Source organism: Lepisma saccharinum, chromosome 20 (assembly GCF_977018435.1).
Source record: "Lepisma saccharinum chromosome 20, izLepSacc3.1, whole genome shotgun sequence".
Classification (NCBI taxonomy): Eukaryota; Metazoa; Arthropoda; class Insecta; order Zygentoma; family Lepismatidae; genus Lepisma; species Lepisma saccharinum.
Genome location: NC_139248.1, coordinates 14,248,121 through 14,275,511, shown reverse-complemented (window position 1 = coordinate 14,275,511; position 27,391 = coordinate 14,248,121). Strand labels below are relative to the sequence as shown.

Below are 27,391 nucleotides of genomic sequence, written 5' to 3'. Positions count from 1 at the left end.
ATTTCACATTAACAACCAAGTCATATCTGGACTCGGTTCTCATAGCCATATTTATACTAGTAATGAGTACTAAGATTAGACTTATTGTGCTGCTGTTCCATCTTCGCACTTTTGGATTCCGTTCTCCAGGGTGGTGCATCCTCACAGTTGCCCAGCTTGACCCGACTCCACAGTAAAACATAGGCTTTCAACAGACAGTCCAAAACTGACAAAACCACTAAACCACTGTGCATAGTTCACAGAAAGTAATTTATCGGAAATCAATATAAGTGGAAAATGTATCGAAAACCGCGGTACAAACACTCAGATAATGAAGTCAGTTTGGTAAAGCTTGTGTTACAATTCATTAGCATCATCATCATGAGGGAAAGGGTGAATGGGAGAGAGGATATTTTCTGCCAGAGGGAAGGGGATAGCCATATTCATTATACCCCTTAATGTCACTTGTAAAGCGGTATTCGTGGCAATAGTGTATTCCAGTACGTACAAGGTGTGTGTGTGTGTGTGTGTGTGTGTGTGTGTGTGTGTGTGTGTGTGTGTATATATATACACTGTGTGTTTGTGAGTACACATATGGTTTTATTTATATACCGGGTGGTCCAAAAGTCCAGGAACGGTCACATATCCTGAGAAATACACATCGAATCGGAAAACGAAAAAATACGTGTTTAATATGTGAAAGATTTTGATTTGATGTTAAAATTTTGGGTGCGTCAGCACTTAGGTTATTTTGCACCCATCACATTATACGGGGTCCAGCCCCTTGTCTTTACAAAGAACAACTCTAACGTTGCATAAGTAAAATCTTAATAGCTTAAAATGTTCTGACTTCCGTTAAAAGCTGAGGTTGTAAACGGCCCTCAGCACACACAAGGACAAAAAAAAACAGGACAACACACACAAAATTATACTGGCCAGAGTGCCAGTCGCCAGAGCCTCGTTCGTCTGCAAAACGCAGTCCAGGGTGTACTAACGTGGAAGTGAGGTTGACAGTTGGGTGTACTACGTGGAAAATCACCCCTTACACCCCAATATGTGAAAGAAAGCTATTCCATGATATCACACTTGATTCCCCACCCCGCCCCCTGGGGGCAACTGTGAAATTTTAAATGGAAACCCCCATTTTGTATTCTAGAATCGGAAAGAAGACTTCATTCCGAGTCCAACGAGCTTTCAACCATCCTCCTAGCTCAATTAGGAACGGAGATAAGGCGATTTTAAATTTTCGCAAAATAATAATAATAATAATAATAAATAAATAAAAAAATTAAAAACTTGAAAATTTCATAAAACTTAGGGACGTATCTCTGCCCCTAATTGAGCTAGAGTGAAAGCGGTTACAGATTCGGAATCTGCACGTCAAGACCTTTCAATAGAGTATATGGAAGGGGGCGGTCTACGATCACATGCAGATTACGAATCTTCAATCGCTTTCACTCTAAGTCCCTTTAAAAATTCTTTGGGTTTTATGAAATTTAATTTTTTTTTTTAATTTCTTTTTAATCTTCGTTCCTAATTGAGCTAGGAGGATGGTTGATAGTTCGTTGGACTCGGAATGAAGTCCTCTTTCCGATTCTACAATACAAAATTTGGGTTTCCATTTAAAATTTCACACTTGCCCCCGCCCCCTGGGGTTAGGGAATCAAGTTTGAAATCATTGAATAGCTTTCTTTCACTTATTACACGTATTTTTTCGTTTTCCGATTCGATGTGTACTTCTCACGATATGTGACCGTTCCGGGACTTTTGGACCACCCGGTATATATATATATGTGTGTGTGTGTGTGTGTGTGTGTGTGTGTGTGTGTGTGTGTGTGTGTGTGTTTTAGGTAATATGGCTTCCATGAACTCCCTCCTGGACTTGAAGGACTTTCCCTGCAGCCGACGGGACATGAAGTGCCACAAATTCTCAATCGGGTTCAGATCTGGCGAGTTAGGTGGCCACCACAATCGGTGTCAGAACACCACTCATTCACTGCACGGGCTCTGTGGCAGGGAGTATTGTCATCCTGGAAAATGAAATATTCTAAACAACCTAAATTCTCATTTGAGAAGTAGCTAATCTCTAGCAGTTGGTAACAATCTATTACATAGATTTTCCACCCACTATTCACATGATTTCCACCAGTAAACACGGCTGCAAGTCAGGAACAGGCGGCAGCCATTTGCACACAGACGTCAGAGACACCTGTTGGCAAAGAATCAAAATGCACCAAGGAACAATCCCAGGTGCAATTTGCCATTGTTTTGCACATTATTAAAATGGCAATTTAAACATATTTCAATACTTCAATATTCCCCTCGTTCTTAGCGGTGGTGCAGTTATATATATATATAGGGTGATTCAAAAATGACTTTACAACTTTGAAAGCATATAGAAATTTATTCAGATAACTTACCGAGTCGGTTGTAGTGCCATTGCAAAGCAAAGCACATCAAGTTTGTCATACAACATTCACGTTGTGTCGATGTGGCTACCATTTGTAATGCGACATACATCCCAACTGAAGTCGATTTCATTCCAGACTTTCACCAGTAAGTCAGGCATCACTTCTGCAGCGGAGGCGTTAATTCGAAATATCAGCTCAGCAAGATTAGCAGGTAAAGATGGTACAAAATCCCGTTCTTTAACGAAACCCCACAAGAAAAAAATTGCGGGGACAAATCTGGGGAGCGAGGTGGCCATGCAATGCTGACAGCGCTACTGGTGGGTGAGTTCGGTACTAATAGACAACGTCAGTCAAAACATGATGTGTTTTGCTTTGCAATGGCACCTCAATCGACTCTGTAAGTTATCTGAATACATAATGCTTTCAAAGTTGTAAAGTCTTTTTGAATCACCCTGTATATATATGGGGCATTCCATTGTCACAGGTGGTACGGCAAGACTACATTTTTCACATTAAAGCATTAAAGCAAGGTCCAAGAATTTATAAATTCTACTGGGGTCTATTAGGTCCCGTAACAGGACCGAAACATTTATTCTCCAACAATTTAAAATCGGTCCAGGTTGTGTATTGTTTCATTTCAATGGCGGAACTTGCGCCTCCCCGATGGCGCAGTGGTAGCGTCGTTCCCTTGTACTCAAAGGGTCCCAGGTTCTATACCCGGTGTAGGCACATAGTGATTCGCATCCCACTTTAAACTGTAGGTCCAGTCCCTATTAGCCTAACTGTGCATAAAGTGGACTTAAAACACCAAAAGCAACCAACCAACCAACCAACGCGGAACTTGATCCTTACTTAAACTACAGCGCCTTGAATAACGTAGTGTGGAAAACGACCCAAGAAACTAGTTCCCCAGACGGATGAAAACATAGATGGCAGTGCGATCAGTACGAGTGCTAATCTTCTTATGAAAGTAATGCGGCTTTGTTAGTTTTTGGAATATATTATGTAGATTTGTTTGTCTTGAAAGGCGGTACGTGAATTGATGGAAACAGTTATATTTGTGGAGTGATTTGAAGTCAGAACGACATTAATTTGGAAAGAAAAGTAAAATAAAATTAATAAATAAATAGCATGCGTAACACAAGAAGAAATATCGCAATGTGATTCCGGATGTCAGGTGTTGGATTGTGTACTAGAGTTTTATTTTTCTGTGTTATTAGAATATATATAGTATCCTGAGAGATATTTCATACCGAGCCGACAAACCACAAGCGTCCCTTGAAAGCGAGCAGTCGGAAATCAATGCAGCCTTTCGAACCGAAGGGACACAAGCTCTGACTGCACCTTTTCCTCAAGGAGATTTTACACCAAAGCAAAACACGACAAACGATACGAGGATTTCACACCAAAGCGACACGGGTCCTTCGGTCCAAGGCAACTTTCATACCGAAGCGACACATGTTGCTTGGAAACGCGCCAATCAAGAGCAACATTTCACATCGTAGCGGCATGACGGAAAGCACAGCCCACCGTTCGGTTGGTGAAATCCTCAAGCTATAAGTGTCGCGTGCCGCTTGTCGCTTTGGTGCGCAATCTCCTAAAGCAAGACACTCATTGCATCGCGTATGCGCGAACAACAAACCACGGCAACATGTTTCAAGCTATTGAGGAAATGGCCCAGTTTGAGCGACGCAGAAGCGACAAAGCGTCACGTGTGGCTTATCGTGTCGCCTAGATCTGTGCGGTTTATCGTGTCGCCTATCTGTTGTTCACAAGCAACGCTTGCTAATAGACTGAAGGCACCATGTCGCTTGTCACTTAGTTAGGAACTCCCCCTGTAGCGCGTCGCTTCGGTCTCAGCACCCTTCCTTTAAGGAGCTTTCCGACCGAAGTAACAAGTAGCACGCGAATACGCCATATGAACGTGTCGTTTGCTGTTTGGACCCTCATGTGCAATGAATGCTATTTTACAGTCTGGAAGTGTGTGTCACTAGTGTGAACATCCCGTGTAGCTTGTCCCATTGGTTTGAAAGTTGCCTTTCACTCATGTCGATGGCACTAAGAAAGTTTTGTGGGGTTCCCCTTGTCGTTTCATGCAATCATCATTATCATCATCGCCTCGATTAGTTTAAAGCGGAAGAAAAGAGACAGTAAATATCAAAAATACAAATGCTTCAGTGTGTATATCTTTAAAAGGAATTATGATGATGATAATAATAATGAACCTAATTCATACACAAAAATTTAGTTGCCAAGAGCATTCCACGCGTATTTTTTCTCCAGTATTATTAACGAAAGTATGACGATAACAGGACGTGGTCGACTGTCTAGAATGTTCGTTAATATCTTCGCGACCACTGTACCAAATATCATAGCAATTATCACATTCATAGAAATGCTTCATGTAAAAGAATCAGACGTTGCAGCGAAAACTCCATTTACTTCCATTATAAGCAGTCGAACACCAAGCACCGGGGTCAACACCAGCGCCTCTAGCGGATCATTCTCGAGTGGAACCAGCCAGAGAGCGCAGAACCGTGCGCGTGTTCCACACTACGTTATTCAAGGCGCTGTACTTAAACTTAAAAAAAAAAACGGGAAAAAGGTTCCTGGACCGTATTTAAATACTTTACAGATAAAAAGGTTCTTTACGGTCCAGAACCCATTTACGTTTCCTGATTTTCTCTCCTGGACCGGAATTGAATTTATTTGACATTCCTGGACCTTTAACAACCATGCATTAAACTGAATATTCTACTTATAGTTCATCAATACTTTTCTTACAGTTTCTGTACACTGAATCATGAAACTAAACACTGTTGATTAAAAATAACTACCTTTAAAATATTTTCCCGGGTTTACAGCTATAGTTGAAACAAATAAAACACTGTCTCTTTACTTAATAACAAAGTTATTTTAATTTCTGTGAATTATCAAATGATGAAAAATAAATTATTTAAGACAAACAGAGAAGGTGATTGTCCTTTGAATATTCTAGTGGATATAATAAAAGATTTTTTCGGAGAATTGAAGCAATATATTAAAACTATTTTAAATATATTGTGGTTTTATTTTTGATTTTTCGGCTACACTGCCACCGAGGTGGATTTTTTCTTGTTATTGGTTAGTTTATTATAGCTCCACCCCACATAATTTAAAATTTGTATTAAAAAACAATAATTGTATATTATAAAAATACAATAATATTTTATTTGCAAATTGATTTGGAAAGCGAAAAGTATTTCGGTTTAATTAATTTTAACTGCTCACAGCTCAAATATAACTAATTTATTTTAAATAGTTTGTTAAAATTGTGCTGAAATTATATATTTTGTAGGTTTAAAATTTTATTAAAACAAAAAATATTTTCGGTCAAAATTGTAATTCAAATTTATGTATTTGTTATATTAATAAAAAATATATTTAAACTATAGACTGGTTGACGCGCTTGCAGAATTTATATTATCTGTTCCAATATATTATATACAAAATTGTTGTTTTAATTTTAAGTTTGGGTAGCTGCTTACTCCCTCGAAAATAAAAAAAAATGTTGTTAAAACAAAAGCAAAAAGTGTGTTGGAAATTTTAAATTTTAAAATATTTGAGATTTGAAATTAGCTGCAATTCACTATTGGCCTTTTGTTTTTTTTAAATTTCAACCATCAAACCGAATATAAATTAATAATAATATAAACCAAATATAGATTAAATAAATATTAAAATTTATTGCAAAATCACAGTGGTTTTTTTAATATTAAATATAAACCAAGCTTCATAAAAAATACTAATTTATTTAAAACAGCTGTTTTTTTAAAAGAAAATGCAAAAAAATCAATAATAATAATAAATAAAAATTAGTATATCAGTTGTATGGAGTTGAAGGGGAGATGTAACAGTTAAAGGAGAAATTAATTGTATTTGGTGTCACGGGTGGGACACAATAGAAAGCAAAAGTAAAGCAAAAAGTAAAAATAAACGAGCGATAAATAAAATACCTTCTACCTTCCGACTTAATTATGTCCCGAGTTAAGAGGGGACAGGGATGACCAGTCGATCGAGGTCAAATCGACTTTAAACGGGCAACCCTCCGAATGTGAAGCGAAAATGCACCTTGTCAGTTAACAAAGTATGATTTTTACAGCTGATGGCATAAGATAATAGTAGGCAAAGTGTGCATCTACATTTTCATTCCTTTTTATTACACATCATGTGTTATTTTAAGGAATGAAATTTCATTGATGCAAAGCAGAAGATGTTTTCTTATTTGAATTCATGATAACATCGTGAAAAACAGACAAAAGTGGTGATTGAACAACGTTGTTTTTTCCCATTTGTTTTACAATGTATTTCTCTAATTCTCAGTTTTAATCATATGTAGGTCTACTAAGCTAGTTTGAATAACTTACATGTAATGTTTATTAAATTCAACTGACACATGGGAAATAAATAGTGTTGCCCACGAGACGAGACTTTGGCCTGTCTCGTCTCGTGGAAATGCTGTGAAATGCTGTCTCGTCTCGAAAATATTCGTTTGTCTTATGACACATGGTCAATCTCGTCTCGTCTCGAATTTTTAAAAGCCTGTCCCGTCTCGTCCCGTGGGCAACACTAGAAATAAAGTGGAAAAAGCATGTCTCAAATGCAATTCGCAAAATGTAGACATTAAGGAAGATATGACCCTATGCAAATGCCATTCAGAATACGAAAAACAGAGCCACCTGTTGTTATGATAGAGTACTGCATTGGGCCACTTTTGCTCGCTCAAACTCGATCGAATCTCCCATGCTCGAGCGTGATTCGCTCGAATATATAGAATATAAAATATCATTTCAATGGGACAATAATCGTACAAATATACGTGTAGAATTCGTAGTGGTAGTTTCAGCCCATAATCATCTATTCATGCCGGCCCCGTGGCGGAGTGGTTAGCACATCGCGCTACAACGCCAGTGTTCTCGGGTTCGAGTCCTGGCCTGGGCATGGATGTTTGTGAGTGTCCAGGGGCGCCGACTTGTCAAAATTATTGGGGGGCCTCTGATCACTGAAATAAATTAATGAATGACTCACTCCCTCCCTTTTTAAAGTTTTGGCCTCAGTGTTCGGAATCTCATAAAAGCCCACGAATTCCTCAAAAATATTAAAAATTTTATTTACAGTTCGAATGCAGAATGTCAATTGTTCACGGATGGATATGTCACAAGCTTCGTCAACCATAATAGCAAAATATTCCCGACTTGTAATATCTGCTACCGCGGATCGCAAAACAGATCTCCCTAATATATCAATGATCTCGTTCTGAATGTAATGTGAGAGCCATTTGTAGCCCGAACGTCGCATCCACTCTCCTAGTTCATGCACATCTTCTTTTGAAACTGTTTTTAGTAAAAATGTTAACAATACTCATAATTATATACTTAGTATATAGTAAAAAGTCATGTGTTTTGCTGTCTCTGGTCATAACACACACCCCCCCCTCCCCAAAGTTGATGGTTTAGCGGTTTCAGGCCCCCAAAGTTGATGGTCTAGATCATTTCAAATGTGTATTTAAAGTTAAGTTCATGTAGCACAATTCAGAGTAAACTTTACAATAGAAGCAAAATAATACATTAGATCCTCTTAAGCAAAATTATTTGGGGGTATCTGCCCCCACATCGTTAACATTGGGGGACCCGAGGCCCCCCCCCCCCAAGTCCCATGTAGTCGGCGCCTATGTGAGTGTCCATTCATCAATTTCATCATATCATCATTCATCCCCACCTTCGCAAATTAGCCAAAAGTGGCACAAACAGCGAAGTAAAATAAACCAAATCAAATCAAATCAAATCATCTATTCATTTTCATATATTGCTATGTATTGGTAACATAGAGTGAATTGCATTTTAACTTGAAGTTGATGACCATGTTCACTTTAGTTTTAATTTTACTGTATCTTTCACTTCACGAAGCATATTTGAAGGTCCACTACCACAGACAAATTACGGTTGTACGTGTACTACTGAGCTTCGAGCGTTATTCGCTCGAGCGAAGAAACATTCTATTCCCTATGCCATCTAGCGTCATCAGAGCAGGCTAGTAGACAGAATTTTATTTCGGGGGTGGAGGCTCATCCTTTATTAGCAACCTGCCCGACCCTGTGGCCGAGTGGTTCGCACATCGCGCTGCGACGCCAATGGTCCCGGGTTCGAATCCCGGTCGGGCTTGGTTGTTTGTGAATGTCCATTCATCAATTTCATCATTTCATCACTCATCCCCATCTTCGCAAATTAGCCAAGAGGCACAAAACGCGAAGTAAAATAAACGAAATCAATCAATCAATTTATTAGCAACCGCCATCTAAAGGCGAAAAAGTGTGAGGGATGTCGAAGCCCTGAAGATGAATTCCTGAGTATAGTGCCACTATAAGTATAAATGAAGTTTAATCCTGCTAAGGAAGTAAAATTAATTACCATTATACACGATTTAAATTAGAAATTTGTAGGATTTCGGGAGGCTTCAGCCCCCTGAGTCCTATCCTGGTTACGTGCCAGCTGACAAGAAACTCAACATATCTCAAAATAGCAGAAGCAAAAAGTTGTAGGTGACGCTCGTAGCGCTGCCAAATGCTGATTCACGAGTAGCCTATATGATCCGTGCACATTCTCAAGGTGAGCCCTATCATTGCCCGAGGCAGTTACATTGACTGATAACAAGGTTATTTTGAGCTGATTTGCGTGTACCGCGTGTACGTGTTTGTGTTGTGGACTTCCTGTGCACACAAGTCGTCCCATGTTTATATTTTAGGTAACAGTTAGATATAGTGAAAACACATTTCTTCAAATTTACAGGAGAAATGACGGGAAAGTACTTATGGAATTGAGTTCCTGTGGACATTTGGAAGCTGGGAATAGTGTTTTCTCCATTCGTGCAACTTATTCGGCCAGTAAATAATGTCATTTTCGACATTAACGTATCTCCGTTGCACGATAGCTCATGCCACCATTAACGTCGACTACGTGAATCAAATGTTCCGTGCGTTCGAATATGTAACCCCCTGTCAGTGTAGCAACCACGCGGTAGTTTTACCAGATGACGTGTGACCGTTTTTTTTTTCAAATTTAATTTTCTGTTTGCCTAACCTAACTAAACCTAACCTAACCTTCCGTGAATGGTTTGTGGATCAATTTTCGCTAAAAAAAACCTTTTGTGAATAGTTTGTGTGGCATTTTTCGGTTCATACGTTTGGAAACACTGCATATCAGCTGACGATAGGCAACGTGAGTCAAGATTTGCCCGCCATATAGCAACGAACAATAAATACTTGTAATGTGAAAAATTATGCTTTTTTCAGTAAAAAAAAACAACATAATCCCAAGTTGAAAAATGTTCCGCTATGCATATAAGGTAAGTACAAATGTAAATAATTCGGAAATAAACGAGTTAAATGTGTTTTCACTATATCTAAATGGTACCGTATTTGGTATTTTAAACTCTATCCGAAGGAAAAGTCTGTGTAAGGTATGTGTGATGCATTCGCGTGTTCTAGCTTGTTTTGCGTTAAGTCTTGTGATTTGCCTTCATGCTGCGTGACTTAGTGTTTGTTGATTGATTGAATGTGTGTTTTAAGTCCACTTTATGCACAGTATGGCTAATCGGGACTGGACCTACAGTTTAAAATAGGATCCAAACCACTATAAAGTGCCTCCACCGGGTATCGAACCCGTGACCCCTTGATTACAAGGCGACGACGGGAAGGCCCCTTAGTGTTTGTGAAGGTCACTTCCCGACCCTTTTTTGTAACCGTGCTGCTAATAAGACAAGGAAATATCGGATCCTTATCTCCTAGTTCCTATAACTGTTCTTGCCAGCAAAGGCGGCTTAAGCGCCGTGTGACTGACCGAGGCGCCGTCCTTGAGGGGGCGCCAAACCGAGGCGTACTCCTTCATTAGCGCCAAAAGCTTATTTCTGATTACATAAACGTGGCTGTTTAAGTCCATTTTATGCAAAGAAATGCTAATCGGGATTGGAATCACAGCTTAAAGTGGGATATGAATCACCATGTGTCTCCATCGGGTGCATGGCTATTTGTATTAAAAAGAGTTGAATTTATTGTTGCCGAATTAATTAATGTTACTGCTACCGATGGCGCAGTGGTAGCGTCGTCGCCTTGTAATCAAGGGGTCCCGGGTTCGATACCCGGTGGAGGCACATAGTGGTTCGGATCCCACTTTAAACTGTAGGTCCAGTCCTGATTAGCCTTACTGTGCATAAAGTGGACTTAAAACACAAACTCAACAACAACAAAGTTACTGCTACATGGCACAATAAGTATATTGCAAATCATGTAGCAATTTAAGCTAAGAGGTTACTGTTATTTTGATGTTATTATGTAAGCCTCGCGACAAGTTAAGTTTGCAGCACGTTTTATGTATTAATCCGCGTAAACGGCGCTCAGCATCTCCCGTGCCAATCAACCGTCGAGCTGTTCATGTCACAGGCAGCGAGCAAATCGGCAGTATTGCAGCGGGACTATATTCTGCGCGCACGCTTTTGTCTACATGTGTGAAATGCTGCAAACTTAACCTGTCGCGGGGCTTAGGTATTAAATAAAATTATTAACTTTTAATCGAGAGTACAGATGTTTCTATCCGGTCGCATACACAGTACTTTACTTTGATAGGGGTCTGAACCAAGAACGTTCAAATAGCCCCGTAGCTAGATACTTTGGCGCCCTAGGGAGGATGGTTGTTTGCCCCCCCCCCCTTTCACCGAACACTAGCAATAAGTTGAATTAATGAAATTATTTATTTACTTCACGTTTCTTCCACTTTTGGCTAATCCAGAGGATGAGGATGACTAATGATATGATGAAACTGATGAAGGGACACTCACAAATAACCGGGATTCGAACTCGGTACAGCTGAAGTCGTAGCGTGCTGTGGTAACTACTCCTCCACGCAGGTCAGCTCATCAATGATTACTCCTACCATATATATGCATATCTAAAGAATTAACAAATGTACTTACCAAAGCATAGATACTTTGAGGTTCGATCGCACAGAAGGAATTTGGGAAGACATCCATTAAAGTAGCAGGATTTTCTTCTGAGGGTATCTGGAACTGTAAAACTACATATTACAACTGCCGTTCACTTAAAGTATTTTGAAAATAAGGTTATCATTCTTCTTCATTAAAACCGTAAATACGAGGGCCATTTTTCTTTTAGTGCCAACACTGTTGGTATACGCTTGTCAGTTGTCGCTGGGACAAATGACGATCTTGTCTTGTTTAGTCGTGTACTAAGGATCGTGTGTAGGTGTTTGGTGCTGAATAGTACTGTTGTGTGGTAGTTAGACGACGTTAAAGTAAAGTGTGTGTATAATACCGGCCTGAAGAATGTTCACTCGTGAAGAACAGCGAATATTCATCAAATTTCAGGTTCCATGTCGAAGGAATGCAAACACACACACACGATCAGTAGTACTGTCACGGACACTGCCGAGTTGGAACGATTCCATTGAAAGTCAATCTATTCATTACAACCAGTGATATGCGTTTATGCGTAAACAACGATAGTCTACATTCTACACGTAGATTATTTTATACACGTAGATGACGTAATCTATGTAAACAACATGGCGAAAGGTGATAACTTAGCAAAGGGCGCCGTGGAAGTAAAACAAAATTATACTGCGTATTAGTTGCTGATGTGTGAAAAGAATTTTACATACGCTCCCTTCTAAATTCGAACAATTTCTCACCTAGAAAGAAACCTAACATAGGAAACATTCTACTAGTATTTTATGGAAGATAGACTAATATTGCCTCAAGGCTGCCATCTGTTGTTGTTTTTTGCATACTACTTATCTTCTTCCATAGTTGATGATAGAAGAGAAGAGAAATTTTGTTGAAAATTGGATTCTCTTAAGTTCATTAGGAACCAATATAGTTGAAAATGTCACTTTCCTGTCATGAAAGCCTTGAAAATTAATTTTAATGAACTTTAGATTGTCTACGTAGTCTATGTAAGCTACAACCCAATATAATCTACGCGTAGACAACGCATGTAGACGTAAACTTATAGTGTACGGCACATCACTGATTACAACCCAGCAGTGTCCATGACTGTACAAGAGTAAACAAGGCCCGATCGTATTTTGTCTCGGCGACAATTCACAAGCGTATACCAACAGTCTTGCCACTACAAGAAAAATTACCCTCGTATATAAGATGTCATGTTTTTTGTTGGAAGAATGTGGAAAAATTGTGGAGAGGGTAGTAGGGGAGGCAAAAATCTACCTCACCAGGGTAAAAATTTTAATTTGAGCCGCCACTGCGCCTATCCGCTAATCGTACTTGCTGCTGAAAATATGCTTAATTCATTTGATTTACTTTACTTCCCATTTCTGACACTTTTGTCTAATCGCGAAGATAGTGATGAAATTGATGAAGAAACACTCACACGTGCTCAGGGGGGATTCAAACCTAAGACCTCTGGCGTTGCAGTGTACTGTACTAGCCACTTCGTCACTGAGGGCCGTTGCAGACATTTTACCTCTTCCCCAACAGATGGTGCGTGGGAAAGAATGTGAGAATTGTGTCTTGCCAATACTGTTGTCTCCATTTGAATACATACCAACATAGAAGTTAGTTGTAAATTAATTTTCTACAGTGGCGTGCATACAAGGTAAGCTACCGAAGCTTTGCTTCGGAATACAATAGGCAATAATGACAATATATTATGTCATTATAATCACATGATTATTCAATAATATCTAGATAAAACCGTCACATTTCTTCGCTACAAATAGAACAAATACTAGTCCCTGCAGGGCTGCACTGAGGTTGAGCCGAAGCAATCTTCCTCTCGCATCGGTTAAGCAGTGGCAGACAGTTGCGCGCGCACCTCAAGGTCACGGGCCGTGTGCGTGTATTTCTTCTGCAACCGAAGCTAGCATCGGACAGGGAGTTCGCGAGTGTATGGGAGTGTTTCAACTCGTATTGTTTTCGGTTTTCTTCAGTTTACGGATTTGGTTTTCCGAATGTATATGAAAATATGTGAAGGTACCAGTTAGTATCTAGTAATATAGAACAATGTTTACTATAAAAGAGCTTTCGTCCAAGCCGTTTTCTGCCCTTTCTTTCTCAGAAAAAAATTAGAATTAAAAATGGACGGCCAACACCAGAACTATCAAACTTGGTTCAAAAGACCAGTAAATTCACTAGACATTTTCAGTGTAATATGTATATCAAATGTGACTGGTTAGCCGATAGCGCTGAGCTACCTGCGATGTTTTGCTGGTATTGTCTGTTGTTTGGGAAAGATAGAAATACTTCTTGGACCAAAACTGGGTACATGCATTTGGGAAATTTAGTGAAGTCAATAGCCGAGCACGCACTGCCTGTTAACCATCTACGATCGTCTGTAGCTGTAGCTGCTTTTGGGGAAAACAGAATAGAAACTTCGCTTGATGACTAGCTTAAAAATGAAATGAACTATTACCAGCTGTGATTTTTATCAAGGCAAGCTTTCCCCTTGATTTGCTATTGTTTACTTAAAAATTATATATTCCGTGCTTCGGCTAACTAAATGGTCACCGCACGCCACTGACTTTCTAGTTAATCTTATATTGTCTGTGTAGCAAAGGCATCTTTAAGGGGTACCAGGAGGGTCTTTCCCCTCCGATACTTCCACTTGCGCCCCTAAATTTTCTTAGTGTAATAGAAACTCGGGGTCATTCATTACTATGTGTCTTTTTTTTTTAGTTGTAGCAGTCACAGAGATTTAAACTAAATTAAATACAAATTGTAATATTGTACTTGTAGCAAGTATTCAAAAAATAGTTAACGTGTACATTCTTTTATTTACCAAAAGGGGCCATGACACCATTCTTCGCTGTTCATGATATACCTTGTAGAAATAATTGAAATATCCTCTTCTTGTGTGTGTGTGAGGTGGGGGGTGCGGATGTGTGTGTGTGTGTGTGTTTATTAGAAATGCATCTTAGTCTCCTCCTTCGGAAACTTTGCATGCCTATATGTAGTCTAAAACTTAATATATCGTAAAGTAAATGTGTATTACATATACAGGGTGTTTCTAAAGGTCGTTTACAACGCTTGGGAGGTGATTCCTCACACGAAAACAAGCAAAAAGTCTAAGTTCCATTTTTACGACTGAGGCTTCGTTTCCGAGATAGGAGCCTCGCAAAAGGTGACAAAGTGAATGTCACACCTGACTGGGACGAATACTATAACAGATAGAGAGGCGGTTCCAAGGGAATCATAAAGGAATCGTATGTGCTCAGTCCTGAAGTCATTATGAAAAGTTCACTGCACGCATGCGCAATGGAGTCCTCAAAGGAATTGGGGATTTCCAGCAAGAACAATGCATGGAAAGGGTATGTAACGCAGCAAGAAGGACCATGACAATGAGAAATGCGTTAAAGACAACACATCCCGACCTCAAACATCAAAACATGAGCACCGAACACAAAATCCGAAAAGTTGAGCACGGTTGCATACCCCAGTTTCACGCGAGGAATGAACGAATCATGTCATGTGGCATACGAGAGACACATTACTCCACCAGGAGCAGGGAAAGAAAAACACAATATCAGATGATTGCGACAACGTGTATTTTTACACGCGACAACTACGTAATATCCCCCCCCCACACACACACACAACAAACAACAAATGCTACAATATCTTACGCACAGACAGTGCGTGTCACTGTACACCAACTGAAGATGTCACTTTCACCACACAAAGGGGGTGGGGAGCAATACCAAGAGTGTTCTCACTGAGATTTGCCGAGGGCAATAATCACAGACTGTTTTCAAAATGTCTGCCGTTTACTTCTACGCAGAGATGACAGCGACGAATCAAGGATTGTCGAGTACGAGCAAACAAGCCAGGTGTATCTGCTACAGTCGCGGCGGCGACGTTGATGCGAGCAAAGAGGTCCTCAGCTGATGTGACAGGTGTGTCGTATACGAGGGTTTTCATTTCTCCCCAGAAGAAAAAATCGAGAGGGTTGAGATCTGGCGACCTCGGTGGCCAAGGCACAGGCTCATCCCTACCAATGAACCTATTGCGAAACACGTCATGCAGGAAATGTCGTACATTACAATCAAAATGAGCTGGTGCACCATCGTGTTTGTACCACATTTCTTGCCGCAGTGCCAAAGGTACGGTCTCCAACAGTTCAGGCAGAACCTCACTAAGAAATGCGTGATACGTGCGACCATTCAGGCGAACAGGGAGAATGTATGGTCCAATTAAATGATCATGTACTATCCCGCACCACACATTCACTGAAAACCTGTGCTGGTGATGGGCCACAAAAAGTGCATGTGGGTTGTCAAAGTCCCATACATGACTGTTTCTACTATTGAAGACATCCATCCTGGTGAAAATGGCTTCATCTGTCCACAATACGTTTGCCCCGAAGTGAGGGTTTGTGTCCAGCTGATGCAACAACCATTGGCAAAACTCCATACGAGGGCGAAAGTCACGAGGTAACAGTTCTTGTACTTTCTGCAGTTTAAAAGGGTGCATTCCTTCCTCTGACAACACATTCACATGAGACGTGTTTTGTGCCCGAGCGAGCACTCGCGTACTGGTGCCAGGATGTTCTGCGACTGCTGTTAACACATCTTCTGCAAACTGATGTGTGCGTACACTTCGGGGTCTTCCAACTTCTTGCCGCGGTGGTAACACTGACCCTGTTTCACGCAGTCGACTGTCCACTACCTAAAAGAAGGTGTGAGACGGTAAACGTCTATGTGGAAAGCGTTCTCCATAAAGACGCCTTGCCTCACGGCTATTACCACGTGCCTCCCCATACATGAGATGCATGTGTGCTAGCTGCTGGGTCGTATACGCAGCCATCTGTGTAATAGGGAGCTGGAACTGCAAAGTATCGTTTGTGTGTGTGTGGGGGGGGGGATATTACGTAGTTGTCGCGTGTAAAAATACACGTTGTCGCAATCATCTGATATTGTGTTTTTCTTTCCCTCCTCCTGATGGAGTAATGTGTCTCTCGTATGCCACATGACATGATTCGTTCATTCCTCGCGTGTAACTGGGGTATGCAACCGTGCTCAAGTTTTCGGATTTTGTGTTCGGTGCTCATGTTTTGATGTTTGAGGTCGGGATGTGTTGTCTTTAACGCATTTCTCATTGTCATGGTCCTTCTTGCTGCGTTACATACCCTTTCCATGTATTGTTCTTGCTGGAAATCCCCAATTCCTTTGAGGACTCCATTGCGCATGCGTGCAGTGAACTTTTCATAGTGACTTCCGGACTGAGCACATACGATTCCTTTATGATTCCCTTGGAACCGCCTCTCTATCTGTTATAGTATTCGTCCCAGTCAGGTGTGACGTTCACTTTGTCACTTTTTGCGAGGCTCCTATCTCGGAAACGAAGCCTCAGTCGTAAAAATGGAACTTAGACTTTTTGCTTGTTTTCGTGTGAGGAATCACCTCCCAAGCGTTGTAAACGACCTTTAGAAACACCCTGTATAATGATGAATAGGGCTCGGATAAGGATTTTTAACTAAAAATGCATATTTGTATGAAAATAAGTTGATGTTGTGCATATTTTTGTACCCACAACCAACACCGAGCATATACTGTATTTACTTTTCATCTCCTCGCTTCTCTTCTCTTTTCTTTATATTTTCTGTATCTCTTCTGTCCTTTTTCCTGGATTGTATGAAATGTGGCAAGTACGTCATTCTCACCTCAACAGTCGACTAAACTGGCAACGCCTCGTGTAAGTTTCTTATCGCAAATGGACAACGTGTGGATGATCTGGAACTTGATGTGTCTGACTTTGTTGCCCTAAAATACAGTCCACTTGTATCTTGCGAAGTGGAACATGTGTTTTCTGAATATAAGACTATTCTAGCTGAAAACAGAAGTGTTTCAAGTTCGAAAATTTGAGACATCATGTTGATATCAAATGATCTTGATCTGTAGTGTATTGTGTTTCAATTAACGCAGAACCATATTAATTGAAAAAAATCTGTGTAGCGAATGAGCATATTCATTGCCTGGCATGTAATCTTTCATAGTTTGTATTATACAGCATTTATAAATTAAACAGGTTTTTAAAGTGCATATTTTGCGTTTTTTTAGTACATAACTATCCGAGCCCTAATGATGAACATTATTTTTAAATTGTTGTTTTAAGTCCACTTTATGCACAGATATGCTAATCGAGCCTGGACCTACAGATTAGAGTGGAATCCGAACCACTGTGCAACATGTCTCCACCCGGGTATCGAACCCGGGACCCCTTGAATACAAGGTGATGATAAGTATTATTAATATATAGGAATACACACACACACACACACACACCCCCCCCACACACACACACCTACATACATACATGCAAATTTGGTCCCCAAAGAAATCTGCCTAGCTCACTAGCGTATGCAGCTTTCTTTTCATAGGGAGCTGGAATGTTTATATTACATAGTTGCGTGTTCCAGGCAGTGGACATTAAACACACTATACCCTGTCCCAGCTAACTGTGGAGCTAGGCTGCGCATAGCGTCAGAGAAGCGAAGGAAATCGAGTGGCCAGAGCGAAGCAGTACACGCTGCTGGGAAGGCTGGTAACTGCAGTCGCTTTCCCCCTCCACGAAATTCCGTTCCTCTTACGTGTTCATTGGTGGAGCGTCTTGTTTTCGTTTGCCTGCTCCACAGTTAGCTGGGACAGAGAATATAAAATATTTCGTAATTACTATTTTTAAAAACTCTTCAAAGACAAAGTGGCAATTGAGGTAATTGTCAGATGGGTTTGCATTTACGATTGTTTTTTCCAAAGCTCTTTGAATTTATCAAAATTTCGTGATCCTACCATAGATCCAAATTTCGAAAACATGACTCAACTATTTTAAGCCAGAGACTCTGCAACGTCCCTCTAGTGCACTTCTTAAAAAAAACTTATACCACGGCTACAGAAATATCTTAATCTCATGGGATAGGTTCTTTATTCGAGAATTCTAAATAAGAAAGCGTTTTATACCCAAGAGGATATAGTTAAATGCGGATCTATATTCTGAAAACTGTACACAATACAGAGAAAATATATAGCGAAGCTTCTATATACATTGAAATATATATATATATATATATATATATATATATATGCTGATTCCAAATTTACGTCGGTTATATTCTTCTTATAAATATATGTATAATTGAAAGGAAATCTTCTTCTTCTTTTCTTCTCACAATTTTGGGGAAAAGGCTTCTTCTTCTTTTCTATTGTTGATTAGTGAAAAGGCATCTTCTTCTTTTCTTCCTTCTATTTTGGTAAAAGGCTTCTTCTTCTTTCCTATCTTTGATTTGGGAAAATCTTCCTTTCTATCGTTGATTAGTGAAAAGGCTTCTTCTTCCTTCTATTTTGGTAAAAGGCTTCTTCTTCTTTTCTATCTTTGATTAGGGAAAAGGCTTCTTCTTCTTTCTATTTTTGGAAAAGGCTTATTCTTCTTTTCTTTCTTCTAATTTATTGTCCTTGCCTTCAAAGCGTAATCTCATTTATTATATGTATGCGCTCGTTTTCCCCGCTTCTTTGGCATTATACAAACGACACAAGCTATACTTATAGAAAGATTAGGGGCGACTAAACTGACAGTAGCGCGACCTCATAAGTAACGACCAAAAGGGGAATAGCCCAGGATCGCTAAAAGCAAGCGCTGTCTATGGCCCAGTGCGTCTAATAAGGAGCACAACCGTAAGTGCTTCGGGACGTCTAATTTGACACAGCGCCACCGAGGGACGGACAAACACAAAAGCTGACGATGTTCTCCTCGTCAGAGGTATTGAATCAAATTTTGATCATTCATTCATTCATTCATTGTTTTCTGCCTAATTGGCAGGTTTTTCACTGCAATCTCCAGCTTTCCCTGTTCTCTGCCTTACGCTTCGTAATAGCATACGACCCAGTTAATTTAATATCATCCATAAGCTGATATCTCTTTCTTCCACGGACTTTTCTTCCTTTAACCATTCCCTCCAAGGCATCTCTTAGCAGGCAGTTTCTCCTTAGACAGTGTCCTAACCAGTTTCTTTTCCTCTTCTTGATGGTCTCCAGTATAGATCTTTTTTCACCAACTCTTTTCAGTACGGCTTCGTTTCTTACCTTGTCTGTCCATTTTACACGCTCCATTTTTCGCCATGTCCACATTTCAAAAGCTTCGAGTAGTTTCTCTTCATTTCTTCTCAACGTCCAGGTTTCTGCACCATATAGTGCTACACTCCACACAAAACATTTCACTAATCTCTTCCTTAGACCTCTAGGATCAAAAATGAGATACATTTCTGAATTCATTTGCTCACTTATTAACTTTCCTAATTGATTCATATACGAGCATGTTCTTAATTTTCTTAATTGGCTATTTACAACATTTTATTCACTCCTTCTATAATTTTTATACTCTTCCTTTATGTATTTTGCATTTACTATACTATATATAATCACTCTTCTCCGCTCCTAGTTTATACAAGAACTCCGCTCTTCTTTATATGGCGTGCTGCCATCTATCGTCGCTTTCAGGAAACAGTTCTTTTTTGAATTTTTAATTGTGTCGTCGGAACTGGCACGTGACAACTCGAGCAGACATGCTCATGGTGAAGAGGTTCGCACGAAAGCGGTCGAGTCCTGGGAAAAGATTGGATATTTCGTGATGTTTGTTCCGCATCAATATCCACAAATAAGTAATCCTATAGCGCTACAGCCCAATATTGGGCCCTGGCATACCTACCGACTGTTGGCCTCCCTCCCACGCGGGCCACCAGGGGGGCGTGGAGATCTGCAGCCAGACTAGGGGGACGGGTGGTCAGCCCGACCAACCCCCAGCCGTTGTAGGACATCGCGACCGGATTACGCTCACTCACTCGGAGCTCCCCAATTTCCTCACGATGGTGGGTTGCCACCGGCCCTATACACATGTCGAAAATTCCCGGAGGCTAAACCCGGGATCGAACCCATGCCGCCCCGCAGCCGCCGTCCAAAGTAAGGTTCCTTAAACCGCACGGCCAAGGAAATATCCACAATTGTCTGCATGTATTTGTAGAGAGGGCTTTTCGGAAGTTATCTTCGATTTCCACAGAAATTATATTTGCAGGATCCAATGGAAGTACAAAGTCATTTTTTAACACAACTGTGATTTGTGCATGGCTGGCCTAAATAAAACCTAACCCTCATTCTGATATTTATCCATATATGCTTTCAGAGCCAATTATAGTTAGTTATTGCTCTCGTTTCGTATCTTCAAATTTTCAACAACCCATTCGTCACAGCCGGAGATCCCTTCATTTATTCAGAGCGGCTTTCATCACCTGATCTAACAAACAGAATTATTAACTTTTAGTCGAGAGTACAGACGTTTCTACCCAGTCGCACACACAGTGCTTCATTTTCGGAGGGGTCAGAACCAAGAACCTAATATATAGTGGGAATGGATGCTAAGATTTCCAAGAACGTTCAAACAGCTCCGTAGCTAGATATTTTAACGCCTTTGGGAGGATTGTGGGGTTTGCCTCCCGCCCCCTTTCAATCTCGGGTTTTCGAGGCATAATATTCTACAACAAATAAGAAAAATATTGTTAATTTATGCCAAGAAAGCAACGCAAAAGTCTTTCAGCGTTGCCATTCTAGGGGTATGCCTATGATAAAATTCAAGTATAATTCCTGGTTTTAAATTCTAACTTTCCAAAAAGTCAAGGCTACAAGCAGATGTTTTCTCTATTTCGACCTTACGTATTATCGACTCTCACCCAGGGTTGTTAAAGGTCCAGGAATTTTAAATAAATTCAATTCCGGTCCAGGAGAGAAAGTCAGTAAACGTAAATGGGTTCTGGACCGTAATGGACCTTTATATCTGTAAAGTATTTCAATTCAGTCCAGGAATATTTTTACCAGATCAATTTAAATACGGTCGAGGAGTCTTTTCCGGCTCAATTTAAATTCGGTCCAGGAACCTTTTTCCAGACTGAATTTAAATACGGTCCAGGAACCTTTTTCCAGACTGAATTTAAATTCGGTCCAGGAACCTTTTTCCAGACTGAATTTAAATTCGGTCCAGGAACCTTTTTCCAGACTGAATTTAAATACGGTCCAGGAACCTTTTTCCAGACTGAATTTAAATTCGGTCCAGGAACCTTTTTCCAGACTGAATTTAAATTCGGTCCAGGAACCTTTTTCCAGACTGAATTTAAATACGGTCCAGGAACCTTTTTCCAGACTGAATTTAAATTCGGTCCAGGAACCTTTTTCCAGACTGAATTTAAATTCGGTCCAGGAACCTTTTTCCAGACTGAATTTAAATACGGTCCAGGAACCTTTTTCCAGACTGAATTTAAATTCGGTCCAGGAACCTTTTTCCAGACTGAATTTAAATACGGTCCAGGAACCTTTTTCCAGACTGAATTTAAATTCGGTCCAGGAACCTTTTTCCAGACTGAATTTAAATTCGGTCCAGGAACCTTTTTCCAGACTGAATTTAAATTCGGTCCAGGAACCTTTTTCCAGACTGAATTTAAATTCGGTCCAGGAACCTTTTTCCAGACTGAATTTAAATTCGGTCCAGGAACCTTTTTCCAGACTGAATTTAAATACGGTCCAGGAACCTTTTTCCAGACTGAATTTAAATTCGGTCCAGGAACCTTTTTCCAGACTGAATTTAAATTCGGTCCAGGAACCATTTTCCAGACTGAATTTAAATTCGGTCCAGGAACCTTTTTCCAGACTGAATTTAAATTCGGTCCAGGAACCTTTTTCCAGACTGAATATAAATTCGGTCCAGGAACCTTTTTCCAGACTGAATTTAAATTCGGTCCAGGAACCTTTTTCCAGACTGAATTTAAATTCGGTCCAGGAACCTTTTTCCAGACTGAATTTAAATTCGGTCCAGGAACATTTTTTCCGGATCAATTTCAATTCTGTCCAGGAACCTTTTTTCAATGAAACAATACGCAACTTGGACCGAATTTAAATTGTGCGAAAGAAAAGATTCCGGTCCTGCACCGGAACCCAATAGAACCCATTAGAATTTAGGGGTTGCTGAACCTTCAACAACCCTGCTCTCACCACCCTCACACATGCAAAGGCAAATATATTAACAACATAAAATATCTGTGTGATTCTAATGTATCCAAAAATTCTAATTGAATCCAATTAAGCGGTATATGTATTTAAAATATATAATTTAAGGTGTGTAGTTTACATTTGCCATTTCACATACTCAAGACTCGAAATACATCCTCATACACAAATCACAAATGTTACGGGATATACTAATCTTCGAGAAACTGTAAATCGTATAAGAATTTCGAACTCAAATGCACGTAATCAACTTCAAGCTTATGTTATCTTTTAATAATCATCCGTCCGTCAGATAGACTGTTGTGCAAAAGGACACTGACATAGAAAACGGATCGAGAGAATTCTGTTTTACTTTCACGCAGCTTTTTTTCCCTTCCTTGATAAATATAAAATCTAAACTGTGAAAAACTTGCGTCAGGGTATTTATAAATATGTATTAATTCAATGAGATTTCGATTAATAAAAGTAGCAAATTTTTAACGCCTACGGAGAAAAATTCACGCATAATTTTCGGAATTCACCCAGACGCCACCCTGGTCTTTTTGATTCGTTATAGCGCAGCATTTTGCGTTACGTTGTGATTAAACTAACGTTACCCCACAAGTTACCACAAGGCATCAAGACGTCCACAGTAATATCAAAAAATGCAATTTCTCAACATTGTTTGATTTAATTTATTTTACTTCACTTTTCTGTCACTTTTGGATAAACCCGAAGATGAGGATGATATGATGAAATTGATGAATGGCGGCGATTGGGTTTCGTGAACTAGGGGGGCAAGGTGCTAAAACTGGGGGGGGCAAGGACAGCTTTCTTTCCCTCGTAGATAAGGTTTAGCATAGTGCGGAGGGGCAACTGTCACTCTCGCCCCCTAATCGCCGCCACTGGACTTCCTGTAACGCAATTTGCCGGGATCTGTTGCAGGACGGGGCCGTCGAGCGGCCGACGCTCTTCCCATCTGCCACATGGCACATTTTGCAGCATGATGCCGAGGTGTAACTTTTTTAAAAATATATTTTCGAAAAAGATATATTCTATTATTATTATTATTTTAAGAAAAATCCCACCAAAGATTTGTATGGTGCGATCTGCACCATACGGTGCCGTGCCCAAGGGGTGGGGTTCATAACCCTCCTTTGGCCCAATATTGCTAAATAATGAACGTCAAAGGCAGGGAAAAAATGGTAAAATGAGGGCTGACTACTGAAAAAAGTATTCATAACCCACCCCCTTTCGAAAATCCTGGACACGCCATTATGGTGCCATTTTGACCCCGTGGGCACTCTTGGGTATGTTTGAAGAAATATCATAGCTAGTATGATAGTAAATTTGTCAAATATCGTACCGAGGTCTAAGTCTGAATCTCGTCTTCACTTTCCAGAGGTCTGTCTATTTCCAGATCTTGTATTGACAAGACTCGAAGTATCTAGTTCAGAGGGGTGCCTGCCAACTTTTTAAGAATATTGGGTGGACTCGCACACTTAAATTATAAGTTTGCAAAAAAATCTCATCAATGTACGTACATTCACTAACATTTAAACCTTAATGCTATTAAAAACCATAATAATTTTAAGATTGATTCCTTCTTTTAATTACATGGAGCAGGACCACTTCTTGTGGAATGCCCCCATCCTCATCTTCGCGATTAGCCAAAAGTGGCAGAAAGAGACATAAAATACACCAAACAAACTAACGAATCACAATAACAAATATAACAACAGCACGACAAATTATTGAGTGGCTCGAACGCTAGTGCTAATTTAAGTTCTCCAATGGCGCAAACACAAGGGGGAAAGGGGGGGGCAAACATTGACGGCCAAGTGTACTTGCAGGGGGCAATTACCGCCCAGAACTTCAAATTTTATGCAAATAAAAATACTTATCGTTAAATTTTCTTGATCGCTTCGCTCGCAATGCCTACTGTTCTTAGTCATCAAGTTCAAAACAGTAGCTAGGGGATGGCGGGAGACAGAAAGACTTTATGCACAGTAAGGCTAATCGGGACTGGACCTACAGTTTAAAGTGGGATCCGAACCACTGTGTGCCTCCACCGGGTATCGAACCCGGGACCCCTTGATCACAAGGCGACGATTTTACCACTACACCGTTGGGGAGGCACAAAAGTTATAAATAATATAATGCCATGGAGTTCCGTGAAATTATTTGCGCCCGATTAAATTAATATTGTTTCAGCCTACAAAATAATTGGATCCAAAAAATTTCTTGATCGCTGCGCTCGCAATTTTTCATTCTTCTCTGTAATGCATTGTAAATTTCCACACAGAGAAATAAGACTTGTCTTAATTGATTTTGTTTTAAATGCATGAACAATTGTTTGGAGGACAGGGAGCGTGCACATTGAGAGACAATTTATGTAATTTTGCTGTTGGTTTATTGTGAGATGGATGAATTGGTTGTGTAATGTATTTAAATAATATATGCTGTATATAATATTTATTCAAGAAACTTTGAATACGTACACAATTTATAGGGAGACAAATTTATGGTAAATAAAAACTGAGGAGAGCGGTAAATAAAATGTTAGATCAGCGGTATATATATATATTGATGGAAAAAAGAATTGGCACACACTTTTTCATAATGAGAGGAAACAACATACAAAAGAGCTATAAAGTGATAAACTACTTCATTTTCATATACTGTACACATACACAAGTACTTAGCTGTTCAACCAAAAATAACACATCAACACAAAATCACTTCATTTCTAAATTGCATATCTCAAGTGATTTATTCATTGTATGTATTTAAAGGATATCCTGGCTGTCCAACAAATAAAATAATCACTACTGCACATACACAAACACATGTTGAAAATCACATGATGATAAACAAAATTCATTCATGACTGAACACAAAAGACACCATTGTTTCCCTTGATGTGCGGGAACAGACTAATCTTATCGCTACTACAGCTAGCAAGTTAGTAGTGGGGGTTTGTGGTACAACCAGGACGAGAAAGGAAGAGTTTTCTGAGAAAGGAAGAGCACTCCTCCAGCAGCTTTGCTACACTTAAAACTTGCTCAACATGAGCATATGAGCATTTTGTTCTAGTGTGGAGCCCTACATAATCCAAGATTTTTGTAAAAATGCCCTCGGGAATTTTTCAGAAACGAAGAGCCCCTCAGATTGATTTGTTTATACTTACAACTATGCCAAGTTCTCTTGTCATCTTATTGTTTATAGTATGTTTTTCTGTCAAAATCCCAGGAATCTTGAATTGATATCTATTGGGTTCTGAGATCCAGTAGAGTGTGGTGTATTGCCTTGTAATCGGGTTTGAGTCCTGGTAAAATGTGAAGCCTCCCCTGATGGCAAAATGTTAATATTGTTGCCTTGTAAACAAGGGGCTCCGGGTTCGAGTCCTGATAGATTGAAATATGTGTTGCAAAATAATATCTCTACACGTGAGATTTTGAGAATAATTACTGCTAGTTGATATACAACTCCCAGATCTGAAAACCTGGTAAAAGTGTTATACAACAGAGCCTAGTTAATAGCTGTTGTCTGGGTATAAAATCACATTAACTGCTGTTATATTTCTATGAGGCAAAACTTCTTGATCAATACAATAGAATGGAGGTCATGGAAACATTTAATTGTGTTTCCATGTTCTTTCCAATCTTTTGATCAGTCCCATGTTTCGGCCAGTAATAAATTATTGCTTGCCCGGGAAAATTATATTTCTTTTATGCCAGCAGATATAATCTACACTGCGTCTTTTCAAAGAGTTATTCATCATCAAAGAGCAATTACCTTCTTTCTGTATGTCAACAGATATAATCTATACTGCGTCTTTTTCAGAGAGTTATTCATCATCAAAGAGTAATTGCTTTCTTTCTGTATGCCTGAGTGATTATATCTGTTGATATTACATGCACTATGCTTTTTCAGAGGGAAATTACATGTCATTTATCATGGGACTCAAAGTTATCTACACTGTGCACCCTTTCAGGGAACCATCCATCATATTGAGGAAATTCCTGGATATTGTCATGCAAACCGAATTGCAGGTTTGGTCTTGTTGCACACAAGTCTTTAATTTACAGAATAATTTTTGCAATATTTCTTGTATTTAGGTTTTCGGCAGATGTGTTGTGTTTTGGGTAGGTATAAAAGCTTTTCTGCCACGAGCAGAGGTGCTATGGTAGGTAACTGACGGCAAAGTGTTGTTTTATAATCAAAGGGCTTCTGTGTTTGAATCGGGCCTCTAGAACTGCTCTGTGACCCTCTCATTTCTTACATCATAAACATATGATTTTTCTCCTATGAGAATAACAGTACAAATGGTGTCATCAGGTAAAACCTCATGAAATTCACAGATAATTTTAATGTTTGTTCTATCATTTACCACAACCTGTTTTCTTTTTGAAGTGTTAATTACAAACATGGGTCTCTGTGCCTTGAATTCATCTGGTGTGTAATATATATCCGTATTGCCTGTAGTGACCCTCTTGAAAGCCGAAAAAGCTTCATATAATTTGAGGAAATCATCCTTGGAAATGTCTAAATTGTAATTTTCTCTAGGAAAAACCTCATTTCTGCCATTTTTAAGATATATGTTCTTGATGTTGCAGTTATCAAATTTACTTGAATTTTTTTCCTGATTGTTGTGTCTTCCAGTCTGAAACAGTACCACCACAAAATCAGGCATGTCGTATTGAATACTGGAGAATGAATTTGTAGCATCAAACTCATAATATGTACCAGATGCAGGCTTCTGTACAGATTGATATGTGTAAAATTGCAGAGGAACCTGTGGATTTTTTATTATATCGGCTTTGTATTTGAGAGCATAACTGGCCTCATATTCAACAACCGGGATTCTTAGCTCCATAGTCTGAATAATGCACTTGCCTTCATCAGGTAGGGTATTAG

General features: G+C 39.6%; 1 protein-coding gene across 1 annotated transcript in view; it reads left to right on the top strand.

Moving 5' to 3' along the window:
• The window catches only part of Ipk2 (Inositol phosphate kinase 2), a 121,184-nt gene that overhangs the window by 37,094 nt on the left and 56,699 nt on the right, over nt 1–27,391 (top strand). The gene's annotated exons all lie outside the window — the stretch shown is intronic.